This window comes from Macaca thibetana, chromosome 6, assembly GCF_024542745.1.
Source record: "Macaca thibetana thibetana isolate TM-01 chromosome 6, ASM2454274v1, whole genome shotgun sequence".
In the NCBI taxonomy this organism is placed as follows: Eukaryota; Metazoa; Chordata; class Mammalia; order Primates; family Cercopithecidae; genus Macaca; species Macaca thibetana.
In genome coordinates this window covers 58,960,234-58,987,929 of record NC_065583.1, presented here as the reverse complement: position 1 = coordinate 58,987,929, position 27,696 = coordinate 58,960,234, and the positions used below count along the sequence as shown (strand labels likewise).

Here is a 27,696-nt window from a genome sequence, read left to right as displayed (position 1 = left end):
ATTCTCCTCATTGTTGATATGCTAAAGGGGAAACAACAGAATCTGTAAAATACCATCCCAAGCCTTGTTTATATCATTATTCTTCCTGCTGTAAAATTCTAGTTGCATGTCAGGAGCTGAAGAGTATGTTCTACTGGCTTTCTTTCTGTAACCAAATCCTAATTTTCTTCTAGGCAGATGAATTTCTCAGGTGAATTAGGGCAAAGTTAATGTGCTCACAGAGACAACAGGGAAAACAAATTAATAATAAAATATTGTCCTCAATACATATCATGTGAGGGTGTCCCTAAGAAATATTTCAGGGCCATGAAAAAATGTGGAGACTCCAGAATGAATGATGTAAATTTACTTACAAATGTGATTTTTATTCAAATTCTAGTTATCCCTTCACTGAAATAGAGTGAAAATTTAGAAATATTTGCAAATGAGGTGTCTTCCCATTACAATGAAAACATCTCCGCAGTCACCATATACTCAGGCACCCTGCAGCTATCTTACTTAAGATATGATACTGCCCAGTCACCTCAGCCTCAGTTTCACATATAGTCTTATTCTGCACATAAACCAATATCCTTACAAGGGTTTTTTGTTTGGTGATTTTTTTTCTCTCTTTTTGGTTTTGTTTGTCTCGTCAAGTCTCCATCTAACTCTGTCTAAATTTATCAAAAATATTTTATCTATCTTACTCATTGTCTTTATTTGATATTAAGATATATTAATTATGAGCAATTCTAATGTGATTAGCAAGTTTGAGCTTTAAAATAGCTTTTTATGTCTCATTGATGGATTTGAATAACTTTCACTCATAAACTGCCCATTAAAATTTCTGGTCCGTTTATTTGTAAGACTTTCTACTTAACTGGTCCTTTATGCCAAATCAGTACCTGTTTAATCTATTTAGGAGCAAGAGTCCATACATTCATGTCTATATTAGGAATCTGAGCACTTATTAACTCCGGTTCTGCTGCCAAAGTTAGCCTCCCAGAGTTTTTTAAAATGTGAATCTCCACATAGAGACAACACAAAAGCACAACATGACAAAGAGAGAAGGGTTGTGCTTCTCCTAGACCGTGGCTAAAACTGACAGCCCAAAGGGAGTCCTGACTGAGCTTTATGTTGGCCCATGGGGAATTTGCATACACATGTGTACAAGGTAAGTGCAAAAAGTACAAAACTAGAAAGTGCACATTGAAATCAGGGGGGAAAATACACCCAACAACATGTGCTGTTGTTAGGAGATGCGCCATAACTTTCACCCTCTATACTGTCTGTTGCAGCGTCTCACACTGTAGGTAAATGGAGCCCAGCACGGTGAAGCATTAGGTTTTTAGAAGTGAAGTTAAACTGATAAATTAGACCTCATTTATTGAACAGCAGTTAGAGCCGATTGCCTAGGGAGTCGTTTGACACCTTTGAAGACCCTGCTAACTTAATTGGTGATAGTTTGGGGGCTGAAGGAAACATTTAAGCCAAGAGCAGCAGGACACCGTGCCGCATGAAAATGGAGGAGACAAGCATTCTCTCTGACAAGGGGAGTCATATATAGATTTTTGTGTCCATTGTTTTCGCTTATTTGTGTGTGTGCTTTACTCAGTCAATCAAATATAATTGACACCACTGGGTTCTGTTGTTTTGTAGATGACAGGAGCTAATGCAAGGGAAAAAAGCTGGAAGTAAACTTCCCCCTGAAAGGCTGTGAAAAGGTTTTTCCACCGGGCCCGTGACATTTTTTGCTCAATTGTATTAATTGATGTAGTGACAAGGCACTTGGAAAGATGATGGATACTGATCACTACACCCTTTTTAAGGTTGGGCTATATCTTGCTATTAGCATAAGCACTTGTTTGTGCAAGGAGAGAACAGCAACCCAGATAGAACAAAAGGAGAGGAAAGAAGGAAGCAGGCTACCTGCACTATGCACCTGACAGACGAAGAGACTAGGTTTTCTGTGCCAGGGTGCCAAGGCAGTGCTGGGGATGGGCCTTGAGTCAAAGACAAGCTCATGACTTTGATCTTAACATTGACTCCCTTTGAACTGTGGTCCTTGAAGAGGTTCTGCCCCAGTTTTTTCATCATTTGCTCAGAGCAACAAATAATTCTAAGAGTTCTCATAAAGTCCTAAGTATTTAATTGCCAGAGCAGAAAACTGAGGAAAACCTACCAGCATTGGAGCACCCTGGGTCTAGAACTGCCAAATTATTCAGGCTAAGGGAGCTATAGGTTTTAGGATGCTCATTTTTCAGAGTCAGTGACAGTGGCAATGATGCGTTACAGTAGGCCACATGGCTTAACAAGACAGTGCCAGGGCTGAAATGACTTTGACTATTCACCGTAGATCTATTCAAAGAAGACCTTGAATACTTAAAATGAGAGGATGCAGAGTAAAGAGTCCGTTTTTGTCTGCCTAAGTCTGCCTGAAGGTTGCCAGAATATAATCTGTGGCTCATTTGAGTTACCTGGAGTCATGCAAAATCAACTGTAGTCTTCCTTGGATCATCTCCGGTGTTTAAATCACTTTGTGATATGTGAACTTAACATCCTAAATTCACAGTGCAAATGTGTTTTCAATCACACTAGAAAAACTCCTCTAACTAAAACAATGTTTGTTTATGGAGTTCATTCTTCCTCTTTCTAACATCAAGTACTTTCTGTAATTTCTATTGGTTGGCATTTAGATTTTGAGGTGCATCATTCATTATTATGAAATTTAGAGGTAGAGCTGGAACAAAAATTAAAGGAAAATTTCCATTATCCAAATCCTCCAGGGAAAAATCAGTAAATGTACAGTTTAAGGAAGATGAAAGCCCAAACTGCAATTTTGTTCCACGAGTATTTCAAGAAAGCATTTGGTAAACCTCATCACAGAGGAGTTTCCACAATACCTGCTGAGCCAAAAACGGAATCTACAAATTTCCATAAATCCAGATACCCTTATCATTTTTCAGGCATCGGTAGATAGTCATGGCAAGTACTGTATAGAGGAGAAATCTCTGAAGATCCAGCCACAGTGGGTATTCCATGTCCTTTTTCAGAGAAAAATCCTAGGATTCCCTCATTCATTCATTCATTCATTCAACATCTATTTATTGAGCACCTGCTCTGTGCCAGGCGCTGTGGATGTAACAAGGAACAACAACAACAAAAAAAGACATATTTGCCCTCATGGATCATTCAGTCTAATATGAAAGAGAGGCATTAATCAGATGATAAACCCAAATAAATTGAAATTTGAAAATTGGGTAAATGCTCCAAATGAGAGGTAACTGGCACTATGACAGCTAATCGTTGGGAAATTTTACCCCCAACTGAGAATTTAAGGGAAGCATAACTAAAGAAGTAATAACTAAGCTAAGACCTGGAAAAAAAATAGTTACTGACATAAGAATTGTAGGAAGGACAGGGAGAGAAGGGAGAATATTTCAGTCATACACACATGGCAAGAGAGACTAGTGCCGCCCATTCCAGAGAATCCTATCTTGTCACTGTCCACTCCCTCAGTGTGTTCTCATTCCCTTCTGCACATTTACAGGTATTATTCCTCTGCCTGGAATGGCTTCCATGCACCCACACAACCTCCTGCCTAGTTATGTTACAGGAAAGGAGTCCCAATCCAGACCCAAGTTAGAGTTCTAGGAATTCAAATAAGCCAGGGTGTGGTCGAAACACAAACAGTAACTGGGAATGTGATCAAAGCTGAGCTATAGGTTGGGTAGACAGGGGTGAGTCCAAACTGGGGCAAATAGCTTTAAAATACAACACCATGTAGGCATTTTGTCCTCCTCCACAAAACTTACCTCTTTATTAACCCTTTGCTATTTTTATTTTTGAGATTGCAGAGTAGTGGTAATAGGTAATTAAAATAATGGAAAAAGTCTGGAAGTGGCCTTGCTCACAGGTTCCTTAAAAAGCACCTTCTGTAGCAAGAGGCCGATCAAGGGCTGGGAGCAGTGGCTCATGCCCATAATCCCAGCATTTTGGGAGGCCAGGGTGGGAGGATCACTTGAGCCCAGGACTTTGAGGGCAGCCAGGACAAGACAGTGAGACTCCTGTATCTACAAAAAATAAAAAATAAAATTAGCCAGGCATGGTGGCACACATCTATAGGTCCAGCTACTCTGGAGGCTTAGGCAGGAGGATCACTTGAGCACAAGAGGTTGAGGCTGCAGTGAGCTGTGTTTGCCCCACTGCACTCCAGCCTGGATGACAGAATGAGACCCTGTCTCAAAAAAACATATCAAAAAAAAAAAATCAACAGAAGAGGCAGAGCAAGAAAAACAAAAAAAGAATGCTATAGGCCATTTCTGGCTAGAAGAATTCTAGATTGCAAGTCTATCAACTCATCCTGTTTACATTGAGAGCAAAATGAATCCTCACTATCGGAAAATGTTGACTCCTTCCATTAATGTTGCTTCAAAAAAAGATTCAGGTTAGACAATGAAGAAATCTGTCAGAGTGATAGAATGATGCAGTAGTGATACAGAGCCATCTTGGCTTGTGTTATTGTGTTCTTAATACCTCTAGAGAGCAAAAACTCTTTTTGTGTTTGAAAAATAATATAAGGAGTTATACTTTCCTGGGATCCTTGCTACCAAGATGCTACTAGAGAAGATCCGTTAGCAGAGGAACAAGCCTTGGCCATAACTGGTTGCTGGCACTTTGGCCATGGCGACAAGAGTTACAGAGAGGCAGAACAGATGCAGTAGAAAGTCCCAATACCTTGTAGAGAAGCTGCTTGTTAGCACCAGCAGCTCTTTGCCCACCTCCGTCTCTGAATTCTTACAGAAAATCAAAAGGGAAAAGCATGAATGTCATCTGTGACTTACAATTAGTTCCCGAAAAAAAAATGAGCATGAATGTAGTCTTCCGGGTAGAGATGCTCTGGCACACAAAGCCATGGCTACTTTGGAGAGGAGAAGATGCTGCTTTGGGCCTGGGCTCTGACACAACACTAGGAAAATACAGCCAACTGGGAAATACAGAACTGACCATTCACAAGTGCTCTTGATAAAACATTACAGGAGATGGAATTCTCAGAAAACACTGTCAACAGAAATTAGATCTATAATACACTGTGGCAACAAGCCACATGGTTTTATATATGATTAGGCAAGTTTCAGTTGTTCCCCTTCACACACACACACGGGCGTGTGCACACACACACACACACACACACTCTCTCTCTCTCTCTCTCTTGCATGCCACTGTGCTAATCTTCTAGCCGCCCATTCCAGGGAGTCCTGTCTTGTCACTGTCCACTCCCTCACTGTGTTCTCATTCCCTTCAGTACATCTACAGGTATTATTCCTCTGCCTGGAATGGCTTCCATGCACTCACACAACCTCCTGCCAAGTTATGTTACAGGAAAGGAGTCCTGATCCAGACCCAAATTAGAGTCTGCATGACCATTCAGATCCACACCAAATCCTTCTCTCCTTTGTGTATCCTTTTACTACCCAAGCCCACTCTAATTGTTTTCTTCTTTCTGGTCAGAATTATATTTTTATGTGTTCATATGATCTACCCACCACAACTCTAAGGCTAACAAGGAGTACACATGAATAAGTGCTTCGTCAATTATCTATTGCTGTGTTAAAAAAAAATGGTGGCTTAAACAACCACCATTTAACATTGCACAAGTCTACAGGTCAGGTGTGCGGTTCTGCTGATCTGCGCCAGGTTTGGTTGATCGTAACTGGACTCATAAGAGTCAGCTGTGGGTTAGGAAGATAGAACTAGGGATATTGGCTGGGGTCTCTTGCATCTCTGTGTCCTTGCTTGGGACAACTGGCTGATTGGACTGTGGCTCCTGTGGGCTCTCAACCTCTATCAGGGCTGGTGGGCTTGCTCACATGGTGGAGGCAGAGGTCCTGAGGGAACAAGGCCTCTTGAGGCCTAGACTAAAGTTGGACATGCCACTTTACTTCATTCTATTGGCCATGTACACGCACACATACATACACAAAATGTTCATGAATAATTAATAGACATACCAACAGAGTAGTTATGTCAACTTCCCTCACATATAGCTGAGGGAAGGGCTGTGTCCCCTTCTGTCACTAACCTTTGTCCACATCATCTACCATCTTTTTTTAAATGTTTCTTGAGTCATAAATCCACCATCTATTTTTATGGTTCAGGCTAGTCCATGACATGCTGATTTATATCAAGCCACATCAAAGTGGTCACTTCCTTAAATGACTGGGAATTTGATATCCCCCTGCTTATAATTAATAAAAGTGCAGTCTCTGTTATGAGTTCTTCAACTAATTAGCTATGACACCTTCTCACTACTGTCATAGAAAACTGTGCTAATGCAAAAACAAATCAAAACAGAAGCATGATTCCTCTCAGTTTCCGTACATATGCCTGCCCCTGGTCCCTGCACATGCAAAAACCATCCACTTATCTGATTTCCTCACCAGTTGGAAGCAAATGTTTGTAGGCCATATCCTGTCTTTTAACAAAAAAAGAAATATTTCTGGCCTGGGAGCTTCCCAGAAGCTGTCTCCTCAGCAGCAATCAGTTATTTCCTTAGTGCATACTTTCTGCTTGTCCTTCAAACATCCTTCTCTGGGTCCCTCTTTCCAACACTGTGGCTGAAATTGCCTACTTGCTTTTTCATTGAGGTTTTGCTGCATAACTCCTGTGTATGTTCTGGCAGAAAATGTGTTTTAAATATTCCTTTGTCCAGTGCTGTGAAATAGTTTGAATTACCAAAAACTATGTGATTCATTTACAACCAAATATAAATATTTGGTAAAGAGACAGAGTAGAAATCTCCTCCAAGCCAGGGAGGACCAGCTAGTCTGAAGTCAATATTGCATGACAAATTTTGTAGAAGAAGGGGCTAATACTTGTAAGAATCACCTCACATCACCCTGCTGGTCAAAGCTGCACATCACCCAACAATATGATACCAGGTGGCCTCACCCCAGGAGGGGATTGGCTCCAGGTGGACTTGCAAAACAAGAGTAGGCTTGTCCTACCCTGATCTCCCATAGACCAGCACTCTGACCATGCGGCTTTCCGCCTAAGCCAGCCTTGGGACACAGGAATTTGGCTCCAAGAGTCTGGGGTGAGGAGTCTTTTTCCAGAGCTCATACCATTAATCCAGCCAAAATATGCTTTTTCCAGAAAGATGAGAGTTTTCCTGAGCACAAAAGAAATGCTCCTACAGAAAAGCAATACAACCAGGTTTCAACTGACTTCTGGGTTTCAACTGGCTTCTATTTTCCTAGATAAACCAGCAGGCTCGGATAAGCCACAGTGCCTCACATCCCTAGTATCTTTGTTACTACTCAAGGCATAGATTGCTCCAGTTATTTTCCTTTTGTATACCCTCATCCCACTGTTGCTCTGTGTTGCTTTTCTTTTGACCTTCCTACATGTACTGATCCAGTCTTTCTAATGAGCCTAGAAACCTCCATCCCATGGTTAACAAAGAGCTCCTATATCTTCAATCACTTCCCTAACTGTCCTGTTCCCAGCTGGTCAGAGCAGAAGCCTGGCTTTCTTCTAAATTCATGGCTCCAACGAAAGGACACTTATTTACTCATTCCATGCATCTCAGGGTCAGGAAGTGGGAGAGCATCCTCCTCACTTCTCAGGATTATTTCCTCTCTCATATAAAACCCCTGCATCTTCGACATAGCAATGTGGTTATACCACCCTTCTAATTGCTGTTCCGTACTAACCTACCAATCACTTGTCTCATTTGCTGTAGATTTTGGTGTCTGGCTTAGCCTCTCCCTCTCCACTCCAAGCTCAATCACCACTCTAGGTACCTTTAGTGTCCATGAAAAACAGACCATCCCACTTCTTAATCTTGGGGCTACTTCACATCTTCATCTCCAATGACCTTACCTCCAACGGGCCAGTCTATTCTGCCAACTGCTTCCCTAGCCACAACCTGGAATGTATCATCACCCAGAACTTCTCCACCTCTGAAATCAGACATTCACACATTTTTTTCTGATCCCAATCTCCTTTTCTACCAGTTCTCTCATCAATTGCTCCTATACCACCCATTCTTCAACTCCAGCCTACTGAACCTCTGCTTTTACCTTCTTTTTTATTTTATTTTATTTATTTTCTGAGACAGAATCTCACTCTGTCACCCAGGCTGAAGTGCAGTGGTGCAACATTGGCTCACTGTAACTTCTGCCTCCTGGGTTCAGGTGATTCTCCTACCTCAGCCTCCCGAGTAGCTGGGATTACAGGCACCTGCCACCATGCCCGGCTAAGTTTTGTACTTTTAGTAAAGATGGGGTTTCACCATGTTGGTCCAGGCTGGTCTCAAACTCCTGACCGCAAGTGATCCACCTGCCTTGGCCTCCCAAACTGCTGGTATTATAGGTGTAAGCCACCGTGCCCGGCCTGCTTTTACTTTCAAATACTTACTCTGTCACTTCAAACACACTCTTGGCAATAGCATCGACCCCTTTCACCCTTTTGTCCTACTACTTGTTCTGAAAAATCACAGACATTGTATCTACTTAAGTGAGAGCCTTGTTGGTACCTCCTAAGGCCACTGACCTGGAAGGTGAAAATCACACAGCAATGAAAAATGGTTTCTCTTTATGTCCAATGTTTCTACTCCTAACCAGATCTAAGGACTGCCTGGCATTTCTGCTGTTTCCTTGTCAGTTCTCTCTCCCAGAGGTTGGGAGTCCAATTTCCACCCATTTTTTTTCAGGCACTGTTGTTGACAGTGGAAATGCAGTGTTAAACAAGACATTGCTCCCTACCCATCAAAAGCTTATTCTGATGGAAGGAAACAGATACACTCAAAAAATCAATGAAAAGTGCTATGATGAAAATCAAACTGGATGATGTGATGGGCTCTAACTAGAGGCTCCTTTAGTTTGTGTATCAGAAAAGGCTTCACTCAGGACATAACAGGATAACAAGTAATCTGAGACCCGAGTGGCATAGCCAGCTATGCAAAGAACTGTGAAAAGCCCACCTCACAAAGTAGAAACCACTCCTTGCAAAGGCACTACTGCAGATACTATTTCAGAGTGTTTGGGGAACAGCAAGAAAGTCAGGGACTGCAAAATCACTGTGAGCAAGGGAGAGAATGTGGTAGGAAACGAGAGGAGAGGAACAGGCAGGGAATGGATCTTACAAGCCAGGGAAAGGAGTCCGGATTCGTATTCCACATGCAAATGAAAACTATTGGAGGATGTTTTGTTTTGTTTTTTTCCTTGAAAAGTAACATGATTTGATTTGTAATTTTCAGAAGATCACTCACTTCAGTGTGTTTTCTCTCCCCATGCCTTCATCCTCTTTCTCTCTCCTGACTCATTTCCATCTCTAACTATACTCAGCTCACTCCCATCTCTTAAGCAAACACTTCCCTGACATCACTCTCTCCTCTGCCAGGCTCTCTCTTTTCTTTTCTTTTCTTTTTCTTTGTACAGCCCCCCTTCCTGTCTTCCCACTTCCTCAGCCACTGCCCCCGGAATCCTGTGCTTGCCATCCACCCAGCTCTCATGGAAGCCTCTGAGTGCTGCAGCTGCTTAGTTAATGGCACCTCTTCAGCCCCTTCTTACCTGACCTCCCTCTAGAGTCCTTGTGATTTCCTCACACTTCTCTAGCTTCTCCCTTTGGTTTCTTGGGCAAGGTCCACTTCTACTTGGTCCTTCAATGTTCTACACACTGCCCCAGAATGCCTTATCTCCACACTCTGCACCACTCAATACACATACATACACACACACACACACACACACACACACACACACACACACACACACACACACACACACCCTCCATTTCCATCTACATTTTGATGTCTCACAAATTCAAATCTACTATATCTCTCTACCAGGCTCCAGATTTGCTTGATTTTCCCATAAGCTCCTAAATCACATGCAATCACAAACTGAGCTCACCATATTTTCCCAAAATTCTGCCTCTTCTTGTGTTTTCAATCTCCTCTGCCAAACGTGAAGCCTATATTCCCTCTTCTCCTTACCCCCTCTTATAACCAAAATTGTCAACACTACCTCCCAATACTGAAACTTGTGTCCCCAGTTACAGACATATCTGACCATCATCTCTCACCTGGATTATGGCAACAGTCCACACCAGACCATTCTGTCTTCATTATTGCCCTATTCAGTCCTTTCCCTCATCACAAATACAGTGGGTTTTCGAAACCCGGAGACTTCCTTACTTCTCCATCGCCTTCAGAATAAAGTACAATGGGATTTTGTTTGCTTGTTTTTGAGGCAGGGTCTCACTCTGTTGCCCAGGCTGGAGTGCTATGCAAAATCACAACTCAGTGCAGACCAACCTCCCCTACGTGAGTGATGCTCCCACCTCAGCCTCCCGAGCAGCTGAGACTACAGGCATGGGCCACCAGTCCCAGCTTTTATTATTATTATTATCATCATTATTATTATTATTATTTTGTAGAGAAGGGGTATCATTATCCTGCCCAACTCCTGGGCTCAAGCAACTCTCACACCTCAGCCTCCCAAAGTGCCAGAATTAGAGGCCAGTACAAACTATTTAATACAGCTTTCCTAGGTCTTTCCCCTGAACATCTTACTCCACCATACATACTCCAGCCACGATAATTGTTTTCGCTTTCATGAACATGAACTCCCGCCTGTGGACGTTTATGCATGATGCTTCCTCTACTTGAAAATCTCTTCCGTCTACTGCTTCACCCCTGCGACTATTCATTCTTCAGATCTAAGACCTCTAAGGAGGTGTTTCCGGGATCCCACCTGTCTATAGTTAATACCTCCTCTGTTTCCCCATAGTTTCCTTTAAGAGCACATATCAAACTGAATTATAGTTTTCTACTGGTTTTTATTTCCCATCAGACTTTAAATTCCATGAAAGCACACCCTATTTGTTTCCATCTATTACCAACCATTAGTAGAATTTAGCACATAGATGGCTCTCAAATGTTTGTTAAATATTTTGGCTAAGAATGTAATGCCCACACAAAATAGTTTTTGCATAGATAGATAGATAGATAGATACATAGATAGATAGATAGATATAGATTGTTGCACAAATAGGCTTTCTAGTTATCGTATCTACACTCCTCCTTCTTCTCTGATATGGGATCTGGGGGAATAACTCACAACTTGGGGAAAAGGAACCAAAGAGTTTGACCTTCCCTCTTTTCTCTTCCTCCTCCTCTTCTGCTTCCCTAAACCTCCTTTAATTTAACCCTTCCTTTGATTTTTCAATGGGAAAAAATCTTATGGATTAGAGTATCCTCTTGAGAGGTAAAGTTGCTTTTCCAAGTAGAAAACTGAAAATTAGAATGCAACAAAGTGCGCAAAGAAATTTTTGTGCTCCAATTTGACAAAACCTAGATAATACAAAACTAAATATTATAAGTGTATAACATCAAAGAGATCCTCACCTGACCATTTTGTATGTTTTTCTGTGAGGCCTTCTCCACCTTTCTTCCCTCCCTCTCTCAAGACCACAAACAGCAGGGGATCTCTGAGTCCTGGGAGTTCTGCATCACCCACACAAGGCTAAGAGAAGGCCTCGAAGACAAAGCCAGGAACCTCTTCATTTGCCACCCGTAACCCACATCCCATGCCCAGCATAGGCTATTTCTTTTCATAAAACTATACATTATAAAATTGAGGCGGGGGAGAAGGAGAGAAAATAGCACAATGGCAGCTGTAGCAGGTCGGGTAATCCAGGAAGCAGATCCAAGACAAAATTAGAAATGTAAGAGATTTATGAGATGTATTGGGGAAATGTCCATGAAACATAGAGAGGAGAGGAAGCAGGTGAAGGCTGTGAGATTCCCAGGCCATGATGCAAGTCTGACACCTGGGAAAAAAAGAGGGAGAAGGAAGGAGGAAAGGGTAGAAAAAGCCTCAGATGACAGCACAGCTCTGAGAATGCCAAAGAGGAGCACCATTCGATGGGTCCCATGTTGGCAGAAATGTCCAGCTCCAGTCCCCCTGCTGTGCAGAGTCATTGGCTAGAAGCAGCCTGGGGAAGGTGTGGCCTCAGCATGACTGCTATGGTAGCTGAAGCTTCTCCCAACAGCTTCTGTCTGCTGGCACAGTGGCTTCTGAACTTCTTTGTAAGTTACTCAAACACCAGTCTGCTGTAAAGAGGGAAACTGAAAGCGAATGTCATGTATTACGTTACCTCTTTGGTTCTCAATCAAAAATCAAAAGTCAATTTTGTACCCAGAGGATATTTGGCAATGACTTCACATTTGCAATTGTCACCTCTGGCAGGGGGGTGGCTGCGGAGGTTTGGGGGAGGCATACTGCTGGCATCTAGTGAGTAGCAGCCAGATATGCTGCTAAATGCCTTACAATGCATGGCACAGCCCACCACCACAAAGAATTTAAAAATTATCTGGCTTAAAATATCAGTGATACTCAAGTTGAGGAAGCCTGCCGTACATCAAACAGAAAAATCTTAATTCCATTTCAAGGAATGTAGTTCTTTTTGAATCAAAGCATGCAAGGTGGCAGGGCAGGTGAGCGTGGGGACATGGATAACACATGTGGCATGTCACTGTACATCTGGAGAGCACTGTAGACCCAAAATTCTACTTTCAAGCCTTCCTCATTTCTTATTTCAGTGTGTATAGTCTATGAAATAAATCACATGCACATTGAGAATAATATGAAGGCAGAATGCCACATCCACTCCGGAGTCCTGCGTCGTCTACCAGCTGTTGATATGTGTGTCCCATACAGTGTTCTCATCACTCGCAGGACTGATGAAAGACTAATTTTTTTTTTGTCAGAAAAGAAGAAAATGACCTAAAACTCTACCTTTCTATGCAACACATACCATATTCTTTACAGAGTTAACATTCTAGTATAAAACATAATTGTTTAACGAGTTTTAGTTATGGGTGGGGGATAATAAAAGTTCCATTTTCCTTTCCTACCATGGTGCCCAGACACTGTCTTCTTTATTCCATTACTCCAGGGTGAAACCATAGTGATGAAAAGGTACCCTGACCAGTCTGCTGACAGATCACTCTCATGGCCAAGAGTGGAATTTCTTAAAGTAGATATAATAATAAGAGTTTGGGAAATAATGTATTTGAAAATATGAAAGTTTCCCAGAAACATGAGATTATTCCCGGCAGCCTAAAAAAAGAAACAGAATTGGCCTTTGTGTTCCCAATTTGCAAAACCATGGTTAGCCGCCAAAGAGCTCAGCTGAGGATGGGAAGAAGAAATCAGACTGGCCGGACACGGTGGCTCACGCCTGTAATCCCAGCACTTTGGGAGGCCGGGGCGGGCAGATCACAAGGTGAGGAGATCGAGACCATCCTGGCTAACACGGTGAAACTCCCATCTCCACTAAAAAATACAAAAAACTAGCCGGACCTGGTGGCGGGCAGCTGTAGTCCCAGCTACTGGGAGGCTGAGGCAGGAGAATGGCGTGAACCCGGGAGGCAGAACTTGCAGTGAGCCGAGATCGCGCCACTGCACTCCAGCCTGGGCGACAGAGTGAGACTACATCTGAAAAAAAAGAAAAAGAAAAAAGAAATCAGACAAAATTCTAACAAGGGATTTAAAAAAAGGAAGTAAAGAAAAATAAAAACCTGTTCAATCTCCTGCCTTCCACCTGCACTGATCCCCACAAGAGAAACAGTAGATGATACTGAAACAAAGTAATTTCACTGCTGGTTCATAGCTCTGGGGAAAGATGAGTTGGAAAGGATCACCTAAACTGGAGGTAGAGGTCATCTGTAGATTTCAAATGTCTGTTTTGCTTTTGTTCCATGTTACTGTAAATAATTATCAAGTGACAGTAAAGATTTATAAAAGCATTTAAAACAATGAATAAGGAGAGTTGGTGGAGTTATAAGGTGATTTTCCTGGTTTATGAACTTGTTTGAAAAAGAGCCATGACCTTATACTTAAACATGGTATAAAGGCCCAACGAAGCTATTACAATCTAATAATAAAATTATACAGTGTTTCTTTCCTCTATAGCTAATGCAGGCTTTATTTCCAAGGGGAAAAAAAAAAAAAACAAAACAAAACAGTATCAGTTTCCAAAAGGAACTTGCCTTCCATTCTTGTCAGACATTCAGGAATCAAGCTTCTCATTTTGAGCTTCTTATATTATGTAAAGAAATTCACGACTGGGCACAGTGGCTCACACCTGCAATCCCAGCACTTTAGGAGGCCAAGGTGGGCGGATAACCTGAAGCCAGGAGTTTGAGATCAGCCTAGGCAACATAGTGAAACCCCATCTCTACTAAAAATACAAAAATTATCTGGGATTGGTGGCACATGCCTGTAATCCCAGCTGAGGCACAAGAATCACTGGAACCCAGGAGGCAGAGGTTACAGTGAGCTGAGATCACACCACTGCGCTCCAGTATGAGCAACAGAGCAAGACTGTCGAAAGAAAGAAAGAAAAGAAAGAAAGAAAGAAAGAAAGAAAGAAAGAAAGAAAGAAAGAAAGAAAGAAAGAAAGAAAGAAAGAAAGAAAGAAAGAAAGGAAGGAAGGAAGGAAGGAAGGAAGGAAGGAAGGAAGGAAGGAAGGAAGGAAGGAAGGAAGGAAGGAAGGAGAAAGAGAAAGAAGAAAGAAAAAGAAAGAAAGAAAGAAAGAAAGAAAGAAAGAAAGAAAGAAAGAAAGAAAGAAAGAAAGAAAGAAAGAAAGAAAGAAAGGAAGGAAGGAAGGAAGGAAGAAAGAAAGAAGAAAGCAAAAGAAAAGAAAGAGAAAAGGAAATTCACAGTCAAACTGGTATGCATTGAGTCTCTGGAGGCTGAAGACAAACAAGTTTGTAATCTTATTTGTGCCATTTAAATCTTTATAAGATTTAAGAAAAGGATTTTTCTTTTCTTTTCTAATCCAGGACAGTAAGGGACCAATTTGGAAGTCAGAAACTTTAGAGAAAATTGTGCTACTGACACGCTGACTTTGGCAAATGAGCCTTAGATTCCTCTTTGTATACCTGCCTTCTTGCTTCAGTTAATTGGAAAATACATGCAATGACAGAAATAAAATCTCTGGCTCTTTGAAAAGTAGGGTGCCATGGGAGAAAGACTTTTTAATAATTTTCTCTGTTATGAAGGGCTTAGGTCTGGAGGATAGAGGCAAAAGCTGCAAATCCCCCTTGTTGTGCATTCACTCACATTCACTACCCAAGGCTCCCATTTTGATCGTTCCCCTTGACCAGAAAATGGAGAGTGCAAATGTGTGTTCTTAGATGCAGGAAAAACAAACATCCACCAGCTTCAGCTTCAGCTTCAGAAACGCGCATGAGGAGCCTTCAGTTTGCAAAGCAACAGCCTCACGTAATAGACGACGATGTGTACATGATTCACTACAGCTTTTGACACTTCACAAATCAAGTCTGATTGGGTTTCTCATTGAAGCGATCTGACAGCGTAACCAGAAAGCCTCCTGGGGCTCTTCCTTTTTTTTTTTTTTTTTTTTTTTTTTTTTTTTCGTAGCAATGGATAAAAACAACCCCAGAAACAGTCATTTTGGAAGTGGTAGTATCCAAACTTAGTTTTCTATTTTATTTATTGTCATGCAATTGCTTCTCTAACCCATTCTATTGATCTTGAGTGGGAAAGGAAGGGGGTTGGACAGAAGAAGAGCATTGCTCCGAGTCAGGCATCTGTGGTTTGGTCCTGAGGGAAAGAAATAAATAGTCCCAACCTAGAAGAAGAGGGAGGGGAGAGGAGGGGGGAAAAAAACCCCAGAAGATTGACTGGTTTGCAAGGGATCCCAGTGGATTCCTGCTTACACCAGAGCATCATTTAAGCCTATGTTCTTCCATCTACCTTGTTTGCAGTAAATAGCTGCCCATTATGTCAGGTCAGGCAAGTGCCGGGGCGTCACAGCTCAGTGGCCGTGATCTGCTCACAGAGCAGCAAGAAAGGGCCCCCAGAGAGCAAACGCATGTGTCAAGTTCTGGAGCCGTCAAGGTTCTAAGCGACAGCTTATCTTGAAGGTTTAAAACATGCAAGCTGTCCCTACTTGCTTCTCTCCCCTCCTCCCCACCTTTCACTCTCCCTCCTCTTCTCCCCCACTCCACTTATCCCCCCTCCCCCGGTCTTTTTGCCTCTTGACAATCTGCTTGAAAGAAGACAGATGCTGGAGCAGTTTTCCTTAAGTTGGCTCTAATTCCGTAAGGTGCAATCCACCAAACACAACTCTGTCCATCTTATGAAAAGGCTAAGATCCTGAGGCAGCCACATTTATTATTTGTCTTGACACTAACACAAATATTTTCAGATGGGTTGGAGGCTGTCACTTTACTATCTTATGTTCTTTGCCCTCAATAAATAAGACACATTAAAGTTCTTAAAGGCAAACAAAGAACTGTATCCTGGGTACCATTTGTCCTGCAGTTGCCATGTTTAATTGAACATTTTATAGCACTCTAATGCCATGTCAGGTTCTTAATGTGACATGTGTTCCTCTCTTACATTATCAAGGGCTAAGAGCATCACAGAATCTTCCTTGGATTCGTGCGTATGAGAAATAAGATTTATCCTGTGAGCTTCACTGAATCATTTATGAGTTGCCTTATCTTACCCAGGCAATTTTATAACTCATAAATGGCCCCTGTGGTCTGCTGTCTGGATTTTGTTTACTATAAAATCCCAAAATAGTATGACTATTTTTAAGATGGCAAGCTAAATTTTGCCGCAATATAGAAGTATTCTGTATCTGTCCTTTATTCTGCCATTTGCTGGTCCTAGTTAAAGGATGGAACCAATTCTGGGAAAGGACGATGCTCGTGGATGGCACTTTAGAACCTCTAGTCCTACTATAGGGCAAAGGTAAGAGCCAGTGACTGCCAAACTTTATAAAGTAATTATGGTGTTTGGCAATTATCTTTAGAGAATGCTGTCCTGGACAGAGCTAGACAGCAGTGGAACCTCTAACTGCTTACGTTCCAGCAGAAATTAGCCACGTCTCAACAAGATACACACTCAAACCAACACTGAAAAAGTGCAGGATGTTGGGTAAATCAGGAGGAGATTAACTGTGCTTAATTAAGAGGAAAAGAAACGTGAATGTTAAAGGTGCATAATGAAAGGAGGATTGTGGGAAGTTGTGTTTTTGTCATGTCATTTACAATGGGAAAACTTCATGAAATAGATGGATGTGCAGTGTGTCCTCAAATGAGAGACAGCCAGCTCCCTGGGCTTACTAAGTCCCTGTCACATACAAAGTCCTCAGCTCCATACAGAGTGCTGTGAGTGTTCACCCAGACAACACTATTCTCTTCCAGCTCAGTCATGGGGTAAATAACTTAAACATATTTCAGAAATGTCTTAGGCAGACAGTGTGGTTTTTCAATCGGCACATAACCACAGTGTCCAATTTTCCCCTGAGTATTCTGAGTTTTTCTGTGTATTTCTGGTAATAAATACAACTTAGTATTCATTTCTGGGGTCTGTTTATTTCAGGGTGACTGAGTATTCAAAAGCTCCTTATAATATATAAAATGTATGAGATACTTTTTGCATTGAATCAAAATTATACATTTAATTTTTCAAATATTTCCTTTAAAATTCAATCACCAGCCAGGCATGGTGGCTCATGCCTGTAACCCCAGCACTTTGGGAGGCTTAGGCAGGAGGATCACGAGGTCAAGAGATCGAGACCATCCTGGCCAAAATGGCGAAACTGCTTCTCTACTAAAAATACAAAAATTAGCTGGGTGTGGTGGCGAAGCTGAAGCAGGAGAATTGTTTGAACCCGGGAGGTGGAGGTTGCAGTGAGCCGAGATCGTGCCATTGCACTCCAGCCTGGTGATAGACCAAGACTCTGTCTCAAAAGAAAAAAAAAAAATCAATCATCAACCAAACACTGGAAAGGATTTTTTCACATTTTTGCATAAGAGGCAGTACAGCCCAGTTCATTGTATCTTTATTTCACAGCTGCTCTGTCATTTTTCTCTCAAGTCTCAGTTTACTCATCTGTAAAATGGAAATACTGATACCTGACTTGAAAGCCTGTTATAAAGATTAAATATGAAGTGTCTAATCCAGTACCTAGAACATTCATTGGCATGAAATAAATGTCCACTGTTGTTGTTTTCATTATTATCAGGTATGTGTAAACTTCATATATGAAACTCTAGAAAAGATTGTGTGTAAAATTTTGTAGGCATTTTGGCACTTTAACTTTCCATCATAGAGTATGGTAGTGACAGGATAAGGATGGGGAAATTGGCTACATTCATCATTTATTCCTTCCACAAATATTTGCTGAGTGTCCTACCCTGCATAAACATTATGAAAAATCACAAGAGAGATGGCAAATACTTCAGCTAGATAGTCATGAGGGTTAGAGTCAAAACTAAAAACTTCAGTCATTGAGTTTACGCAAAACCTCTTGATAGGTTTTCAAGGGAGAAGTTCTAGATTCTGTTCCTCTATAATGTACCCTTCATGGGAAATCAAGTAAACCTAATGATTCAGACTCTTGGATCCAAGGGCTCACTCCATTTCTGCAGATTTCTTCAAATTTCTACCAATATCCTCTTTACAGAAAGCCAATGTTGTGCCTTTTCTTACTTGAATTTGTTATAAGGGAAGGCTGACAAACCTATTCTTATCTTCTTATCCTTCCTAGTCATTGTAGAAACCTCTGTTATTAAAATATTTTTTACAGATGAGCAATTCATACCATGCCTATAATAAATTTTTCCATTTTCCCCAGGATGCAAATGTGAGAAACATCAAAGAAATTCAATTATAAAAACCTATTTTCATTCAGTTAAGGACAGGAAAATTTATTATGGGTTGCTATTTGCCATGTTTCACATGGGCATAAATGAATTCAATTTCAATCAAAGTATCAAGTCTTTTCTAATAGGTTTTGACTGGACTGAACACAAGCATCTTGACATGTGTATAGAGAAGATACAGCTCTGGAAACATGCCTAAGGAATGAAGATTTTGTAAAAAGGAATTTAGCTACCTAGACACATTTAGAGATCTGGTTCTGAACATATTTATTTAAGGAGGGTGTATGTGAGGTAGCACAATTATGATTTTGATGTGTGACTTTAAGTTGTCCCATTTTGAATACCTGGCTTTATCTGAGAAAGAAGCATGAGATCCCCACCACAACTCCGCTGGACACCCATTTGTTTTTCAGCGAATTCTGCGTGGTTTCTCTGCTTCATGCCACGGTAGGAGAGATGCTGGGTGTTCTCAAGCATCCAGATAACTAGGGGTTTTGCCTTCTGTATAGGTACTGGATTATATATGGCCAGTGGTGTATTCTTTCTCTCTAAAAGGTTTCTTCCCTCTACTCACTTATTACAGGAGGAAGCACAATATAGAAGTTTTATTTCTCCTTTTAGCCACAGAATCTGAGTAAAATGTATAAGTAAAATTACTCCAAATGAGGTGCAAGGCAGATGACCACAGCACCTTCGTGTCCCAAGTGGCAAAGCAGGCCTCCAGCTGGAGAGGGTATATTGGTAGAATCTCTCATAAAATAATTTGGCACTGCTTTTATATCATTCAAATCTGAATGACTCAGAAATTTTACTCGAAGGCATATACCATAGAGAGATTGTTGCCCATGTGCACCAAAAGAACTGTACCAGAATCATCTTAGCAGCACTGTTTGTAACAACAAAAACTGAAAATGTTTCCAGTGTATACTAAAAGGAGAGTGAATAAATAAATTGTGGAACTTTAACACAATGAATTATTGTAAAGCAGTGAAAATAAATATTATCTTCATGCAATAATAATATTGAAAGTGAAACGTGAAAAAACAAGTCAGGAAAAACATATACATACATACATACATACATACATGGACACATATATACATATAATAATACTATTTATATAAAGCTCAAAATTATACAAAAATAAAATGTAAGAGTGTTTACCTCCAGGAGTTGGTGCAGTGCAGGGGGATGTGAATGGAAGCAGCACCTAACTTGTAATAACAGTATTAGTAATTTTCATGGTCTTCAGTTGAGTAGTAGCCATGCTAGGGTTGATTTTATTAACATGCCTCATGGTTTACATATATCATCTTGTATATATGAAATAGCACATGATAAAAAAACAAAACTCAATTTCAAACAAAATCTTACCTAAAGCAAAAAATTAATGGACTTCAAACCAATTCACATATATATGGGCCTAATCCTAATAGATAATTTCTGAGTGCCCGGCAGTGCAGAGATCTGTGATGCAATTTAGAGACAACACACAGGACTATTTCAGCGTCTATCCGCAAGTCTTGCTTTAAATTTTCCACTGTTATTTGCCTTTTTCTCATCTATCATAGCTTATGAATGAATTTCTGAGGGTCACATTTACTTGATAAAGCTTCCAGGAATTCTTTAAAATTGTCATGCTTAAAATATCAACTTAAATTGTACACATCCCCGTTTGAGATCTCCACAGCATATTCTTTACCTTTCTAAAGGATTTCACAGAGCTTTGCAGGCAAACTCACAGACTAAGGAGACAGACACACTAATAACCCTACAGTTTGTGTGCTACTAAAACACCCATATCAGCCCTATTTTTAAAAATATTTGCTATTCCCTTCTACTTCAAAAGAAGTTTACTATATATACCCTATCTTAATTTCTCAATAAGATGGGGAATTTCTAGAGGTTATCTGTGCTCGGGGCTTTGAACCCTGGTGAAAGTCACTCTTCAAAGTCATGAGGAATTATAATAATGAATACATCTCCATTCACCGTATTTGTAGTTGAAAACACATAAACATTGAAAAGTAAAAAATACAGGAAAGTAAATGTGTATTGGCAATATTTAATTATTTTGCAGCTGATATATTGAAAAATGTTTTTTCTGTTTAGTCTGAAACATCAGGAATTGTTTTCATTACATAATTTTTTTAATGCCAAAATGGAAAAAAAAAAAATGTTAAGGTCAAAGTTCTGAAAAAGACCTTAAAAGATCCTGATGAAACCCTATTATTGCAACTGAAGTTTTTTCACCCAATGATTAGAAAATGCCATTCTGAGAGAAATTATTGGTGGTAAAACCACGACGGCACATAGACCTAATGGCTATTCCTCAAAGGTAAGTCAAAACGTTCCATGAGCTTCTCTTATTGATTGTTGTTCCCCAGTGCACCTCTGGGAGCACAACAGCAAAGAAATGTTTTGATCGGAGAAAGAGTGACCTTTACTTTGGAAGTGTTTTAATGCTGTGATATGCTGAAATAACTAACTGAAAAGATAACAAAGCAGGGAAAAACCTTATTATTTTGTAACCCATGGGGAAATGGGCATTTTTAAACTTTTCTACAAAATCAGAAATCTGATAAAATTCTTGAGGCTAGATCTGAAATGCTGTGTTCCTGATTGGAGTAAAACTTAATATCCTTACATAAGCAATGAAGAAGCACACACCAACACTCAAAGGCCTACATACGCGCCTTTCTATTGATGCACGGAAGAGGAGAAGTGCTCACGTCGTGGCAACCAGAGCTGCCAGCTAAGATGTGCCGGCCAGCATGCTCTGCACGTGCGCCCATCTTTTCACAGTCTGTACACTAACGCTGTCAGGCAGCCATTGTTATACTCATTTTATAACAGAGGAGTCTAAGGGCCAAACCACTTAAGTAACTTGTCTCAGGTCATACAGTGAGTATGTGACAGGGTTCTATGCCATAAGCAGGGTTCTCACCAATGAGAATTACAGGTTGTTGATCAGAGCACCTGTAGATTGCCAAATTTGAAGTGCACCTAATATGAATAATTATTGAGTAGTTCCTTAAGACAGTAAGAACCAGTTTTCTACATTAAACCATTTGCAATGGTGAAAACAGAAGCAAAGACACAGACTCAAGATTTTTCTATCAGGATTTCTTTTTGGCATGTTGGTTCAAATCTGACTTGCTTTTTCCTTGTTTAGGGATTTTATCTTTTCTTATGAACAGAAGCATTTATTGATGTCAGTGGCTTGCTCTATTTCTCAACAATTTCACCCAACAGATCTCCATATTTGGATCAATCAGATGGAAAGTCACAATATCACAAAGAGCTCTGGGAAAAAGAAAATTTAATTTATAATTAAAGAACCTGAGTCTCTGTGAGCTTGCTGTCTTCAAAAGTAATTTGACTTGACATTAGCAGCCAGCGTGAATCATGGAGAGAGCACGCAATGAAGGCCACGCTGTTCTAATGTTCACTATTAGAAAAAATGTTCTTCCCATGGTCAATGTCTGCTTCCTGTATAGGGAGGTAGAGTCCGTCTCCCAGTTCTGGCTCCCTAGGTGCATTCCTAGAAGCTGCTGGGGCATTGGAATATGTCCTGGAACATTACCTTCTTTGCCTGTAGTCCTCAGATGGTAGATCACAATGTCCACTCTCTGTAACACAACCCCACCCAAGCCATTTTCTTTTCCTTTTTTCTTCTGTTCCACTACTGCCAGACACTGAACATATGAGCCCACCTTTGCCATTTCCCACCTCTTCCCCATGCCTCCCATGGAAGGGTACACAGTGGTCATTACACAGTCCTTCACTCTGCAGCACCCAGTTGGCAAGTCATTCTCAGTTCTTTGGCTCACAATACAAAGGATGAATAATATGCTGCTCTTAGGTCCTTCAAACTAAGGTGTGGGTGGCACTCCTCACCAGAACTGCAGTACACCTACTCTGTCATTAAAGGGGGCAAATGTTAGGGTTTTTTTTGTTCTGAATAAGGAGGCGATCCTTCTCAATTGAGCTTCAAAAGAAAACATTGAATACTGAAAAGAAACACATGAAGTAAGTACTATTGCTCCTATTTGATAAATAAGTAAAGCAAGGATAAGAAATATTAAGTAAGTTGCCCAAGGTCACACAGCTTTTAACAAAAAGAGTCAAGGGCCAGTCCCAGCAGTCTGTCCTCAATAGCTATGTTCTCAGCCATTCCAATTCCTTTTAAAATTACCTAGCACCATCCTTAAGAAATAACATTGAATGCTTTGTAGAAATAGAAAACCTGGAGGAAATACAAAAGCAATATAATATTTTTGACTATGAACTATGTCTTATTCAACTTTGTATCATCCTTTCCTATTATAGTGCTTGTTATTACCCATACACTATATTTAAAGCACACTAAAAATGCTACTCCCAAAGACAGTCAAAGATGACTTTCTAGAGAATACAATGCCCAAACTAAGTCTTAAGAGAGATTTAAGATTCAGTCAGGCAAAGCTTTTACAAATTTAAACTGTAGTATTCAGGATTAGTGAAAAATAGCACTTCTTTGCAAGATGAAAACTTAGAAAGTGAAAGAAATGAGGCTATAGAACATCACAATAACAAGAATCACTCTGCTGAACACAGTGGGTCTCAAGGGGCAATCTTCATTGTAAATATGGCTAATGAAGCCTTCCCATTTCTGGGCAAGTCAGCTTCAGTTCACACTTTAAAAAAAAAATAAATGCCAGGTGCAGTGGCTCACACCTGTAATCTTAGCACTTTGGGAGGCCAAGGTGGACAGATTGCTTCAGCCCAGAGTTCAAGACCAGCCTGGGCAACATATGGGGACCTTGTCTCTACAAAAAAAAAAATTAAAGAAAACTAGCCAGGCATGGTGGCATGTGACTATAGTTCTGGCTACTTGGGAGGCTGAGGTGGAAGGATATATTGGTCCATTCTCACATTGTTATAAATAAACCACCCTGGACTGGGTAATTTATAAAGAAAAGAGATTTAATTGACTCACAGTTCCACATGGCTAAGGAGGCCTCAGGGAACTTATAATCATGGCAGAAGGGGAAGCAGGCACATCTTACATGGCAGCAGGTGAGAGAGAGAGTAAAAAGCCCAGGGAAACTGCTATTTATAAAACCATCAGATCATGTGAGAACTTCCTCACTATCATGAGAACAGCACAGAGAAAATCATCCCCATGATCCAATCACCTCCCATCAGATCTCTCCCTCAACACCTGGGGATTACAATTCAAAATGAGATTTGGGTGGGCACACAGAGCCTTACCACATCATTCTGCACCTGCCCCACCACCCCCACCAAATCTCATGTCCCTTTCACATTTCAAACCAATCATGCCTTCTCAACAGTCTCTCAAAGTATTAATTCATTCCAGAATTAACCCAAAAGTCCAAATTCAAGGTCTCATCTGAGACAAGGTAAGTCACTTCCACCTATCAGCCTGTAAAATCAAAAGCAAGTTAGTTACTTCCAAGATACAATGGAGGTACAGGCATTGGGTAAATGCTCTCATTTATCCAATGGGATAAAATGGCCAAAACAAAGGGGCTATAGGCCACATGCAAATCTGAAATCCAGCCGAGACACCATTAAATCTTAAAGCTCCTAAACAATCTCTTTGACTCCATGTCTCACATCCAGGGAATGATGAGGCAAGGGGTGGACTCCCATGGCCTTGGGCAGCTCCACCTGTATTAGTGGTTTTTCATTCTTCTGATAAAGACATGCCCAAGACTGGGTAATTTATAAAGAAAAAGAGGTTTAATGGACTCACAATTTCACTTGGCTGGGGAGGCCTCACAATCATGGTGAAAGGTAAAAGGCACATCTTACACGGTGGCAGGCAAGAGAGAATTAGAGCCAAGTGGAAGGGGTTTCCCTTATAAAACCATCAGATCTCATATGACTTATTCACTATCACAGAACAGTAAGAGGCAAATCACTCTCAGGATACAATTATCTACCCCCAGGTCCCTCCTACAACATGAGAGAATTATAGGAGCTACAATTCAAAATGAGATTTTGGTGGGAACACAGCCAAACCATATCCCCACCCTATGGCTTTGCAGGGTAAAGCCCCTCTCCTGGTTGCTTTCACAGCTGGCATTGAATGTCTGTGCCTTATCCAAGAGCATGGTGCAAGCTGTCAGTGGATCTGCCATTCTGGGGTCTGGAGGATGATAGCCCTCATCTCACAGCTGCACTAGGCAGTGTCCCAGTGTGGACTCTTTGTGGGGGCTCTGACACCATATTTCCCTTCTGCATTGCCCTAGCAGAGGTTCTCCATGAGGGCTCTGGCCCTGCGGTAAACTTCTGCTTGGACATCCAGGCATTTCCAAACATGCGCTGACTACAGGCAGAGGTTCCCAAACGTTAGTTTTTCAATGCTGTGCACTCGCAGGCCCAACACCATGTGGAATACACAAAGGTTTGAGGCTCACACCCTCTGAATCAGTGGGCCAAGCTGTATCTTGACCCCTTTTAGCCATGACTGAAGCTGAAGTAGCTGGGAAAGAAAGCAGCAAGTCCCAAGGCTGCACAGAGCAGGGGTATCCTGGGTCCAGCCTATGAAACCATTTTTCCCTCCTCAACCTCCAGGCCTGTGATGGAAAGGGCTGCTGCCAAGATCTCTCACATACCCTGGAGACATTTTTCTCATTGTCACGGTGATTAACATTTGACTCTTTGTTACTTATGCAAATTTCTGCAACTCGCTTGAATTTCTCCCCAGAAAATGTTTTTTTCTATCACGTCATCAGGCTGCAAATTTTCCAAACTGTTATGCTCTGCTTCCCTTCTAAACATAAGTTCCAATTTCAGATTATCTCTCTCAAGTTCAAAGTTCCACAGATATTTAGGGAAGGGGCAAAATGCCAACAGTCTCTGTACTAAAGCATTGCAAGAGTGACTTTTACTCCCGTTCCCAATAAGTTCTTCTTCTCCATCTGGGACCACCTCAGCCTGGACTTCATTGTCCGTATCACTATCAGCATTTTGGTCAGAACCATTCAACAAGTCTCTAGGAAATTCCAAACTTTCCCACATCTCCCTGTCTTCTTCTGAGCCCCCAAACTGTTCCAACCTCTGCCTGTTACTGAGTTCCAAAGTCACTTCCACATTTTCAGGTATCTTTATAGCAGCATTCCACTACCTCACTACCAATTTACTCTATTAGTCCTTTCATATGCTACTATGAAGAAATACCCACGACTGGTAATTTATAAAGGAAAGGGGTTTTTTTGATTCACCATTCTTCATGGCTGGGGATGCCTCAGGAAACTTACAACATGGTAGAAGGGGAAGCAGGCACATCTTACATGGCAGCAGGCAAGAGAGAGAGTGAAAAGCCCAAGGGAAACTGCCATTTATTATACCATCAGATCTTGTGAGAACTCCCTAACTATCATGAAAACAGTCCGGAGGAAACTGTCCCCATGATCCAATCACCTCCCACCAAGTCTCTCTCTCAACACCTGGGAATTATAACTCAAGATGGGATTCGGGCAGGGACACAAATCCTAACCATATCAGAGGATCACCTGAGTCTGGGGAGTTGAGTCTGCAGCATCATGATCACACCACTGCACTCAAGCCTAGGCAAGAGAGTGAGATCCTGCCTCAGAAAAAATGATAATAATAAGTAAAAAATAAAATAAAATAAACAAATAAGCAAGTCACAGGGTAATGTCTCTCAGTCTCACAGTCTTGAAAGGTCTAGTCCTTGTTGGTTCCTGTTTAAACAAGATCTGCTCTTTCCAGAGCCACATTCAATTTGGCCCTACAGTGACACAATGATAAAATCAAGTCCTGCTAGATTACAGAAGGCCACTTTTTTCAAGTCTTAGCACATATTAATGTAATAAATCTGGCTACCTGAGCAGAAAAGGTTGCATACAGTTGAGATTCTTTTTTGCTGTAGTTATAATTATTATTATTTACCACAAAATGGCATAATTGTTTTTAAAAGGTTTTTTTTTTTGTAGATATGTAAAAAGGATATATGTATTCGTATATATATATTTTTAAATGTACTTCTTCTCTGCTCTCAAGAAAACACTTGTGTATTAGATTGATGCTAGATACCTTCTAAAGCATGCACACACCACATCAGTCTTTTGGTTGTTGCAATGCTCTAAAGAAGTTCATTGCATCTGGATTTCTTAGCCAGCCACTTAGACAAAGTCTGTGGGGAAGCAAACTGAAAACTTACGAAAGTCTATGAGTTGTATTTTGAAGTGCCAAAACCAAGCTGCCAAAAATACTTACTAAAACAAATACTGTGCCAAAAATACATACAAATTAAATTTAAGTTATAGAGAGTAACTCAGCAAGACACTTAAAGTAGAGTTTCCAGTGGCTCATGGGTCTCAAATAACAGGCAGGCAGTAATGCGAGATTAGGCATATTTTCTTTTCTAGTTTTCTGTTCAACATTGCTGTTTTATGAGCCCAGTAATATGTACTGGGGATTATAAAAAATTTGGTGATAATGAAATGAGAAAATAAAGTATGTGGGAACTACATTGGCTTGTCTTATAAAAGATGGTCTACTAGGCCAGCATTGGTAGAAGACATGAAATATCCCTCAGGAGCTCCCTGTTAATAAGCTATCATGACTGTTATTGCCACCTTAGCCACCCAACTACGACAGAAGACCAGCCTTCACTTGAGCATCTATGCCCAGAGTTTATGGCCTTGCCTTGGAAGTCCTCAACCTGGCTCAAGTCTACTCTGACTGCTGTGTACCTGAAGTAGAAAGAAGAAAGCCATTCCATTTATATCTAACATCAATACCTCTGAAGTTGATACCAGTTAACAAAAATCTCCCAAACAGGAAGCCCTGCCACTATTCTCAGCTCTAGGCTACAAGGAGACTTCTGGTGAACTGTGAAAGTTCCTAGAAGATCTTTGAAATTTAGTTCTTTTGAACTTGATCACCAACTAAAGACTTTAACCTCCAGTTTGCTGAGTGATTTTAGAGTAACCATCTTTTAGCTGAAGTTTATGGTC

General features: G+C 40.9%; 1 protein-coding gene across 1 annotated transcript in view; it reads left to right on the top strand.

Annotated features, from left to right (window-relative positions):
- SNX2 (sorting nexin 2) overlaps positions 1–27,696 on the top strand; it is a 488,692-nt gene that overhangs the window by 243,123 nt on the left and 217,873 nt on the right. The window lies entirely within an intron of this gene.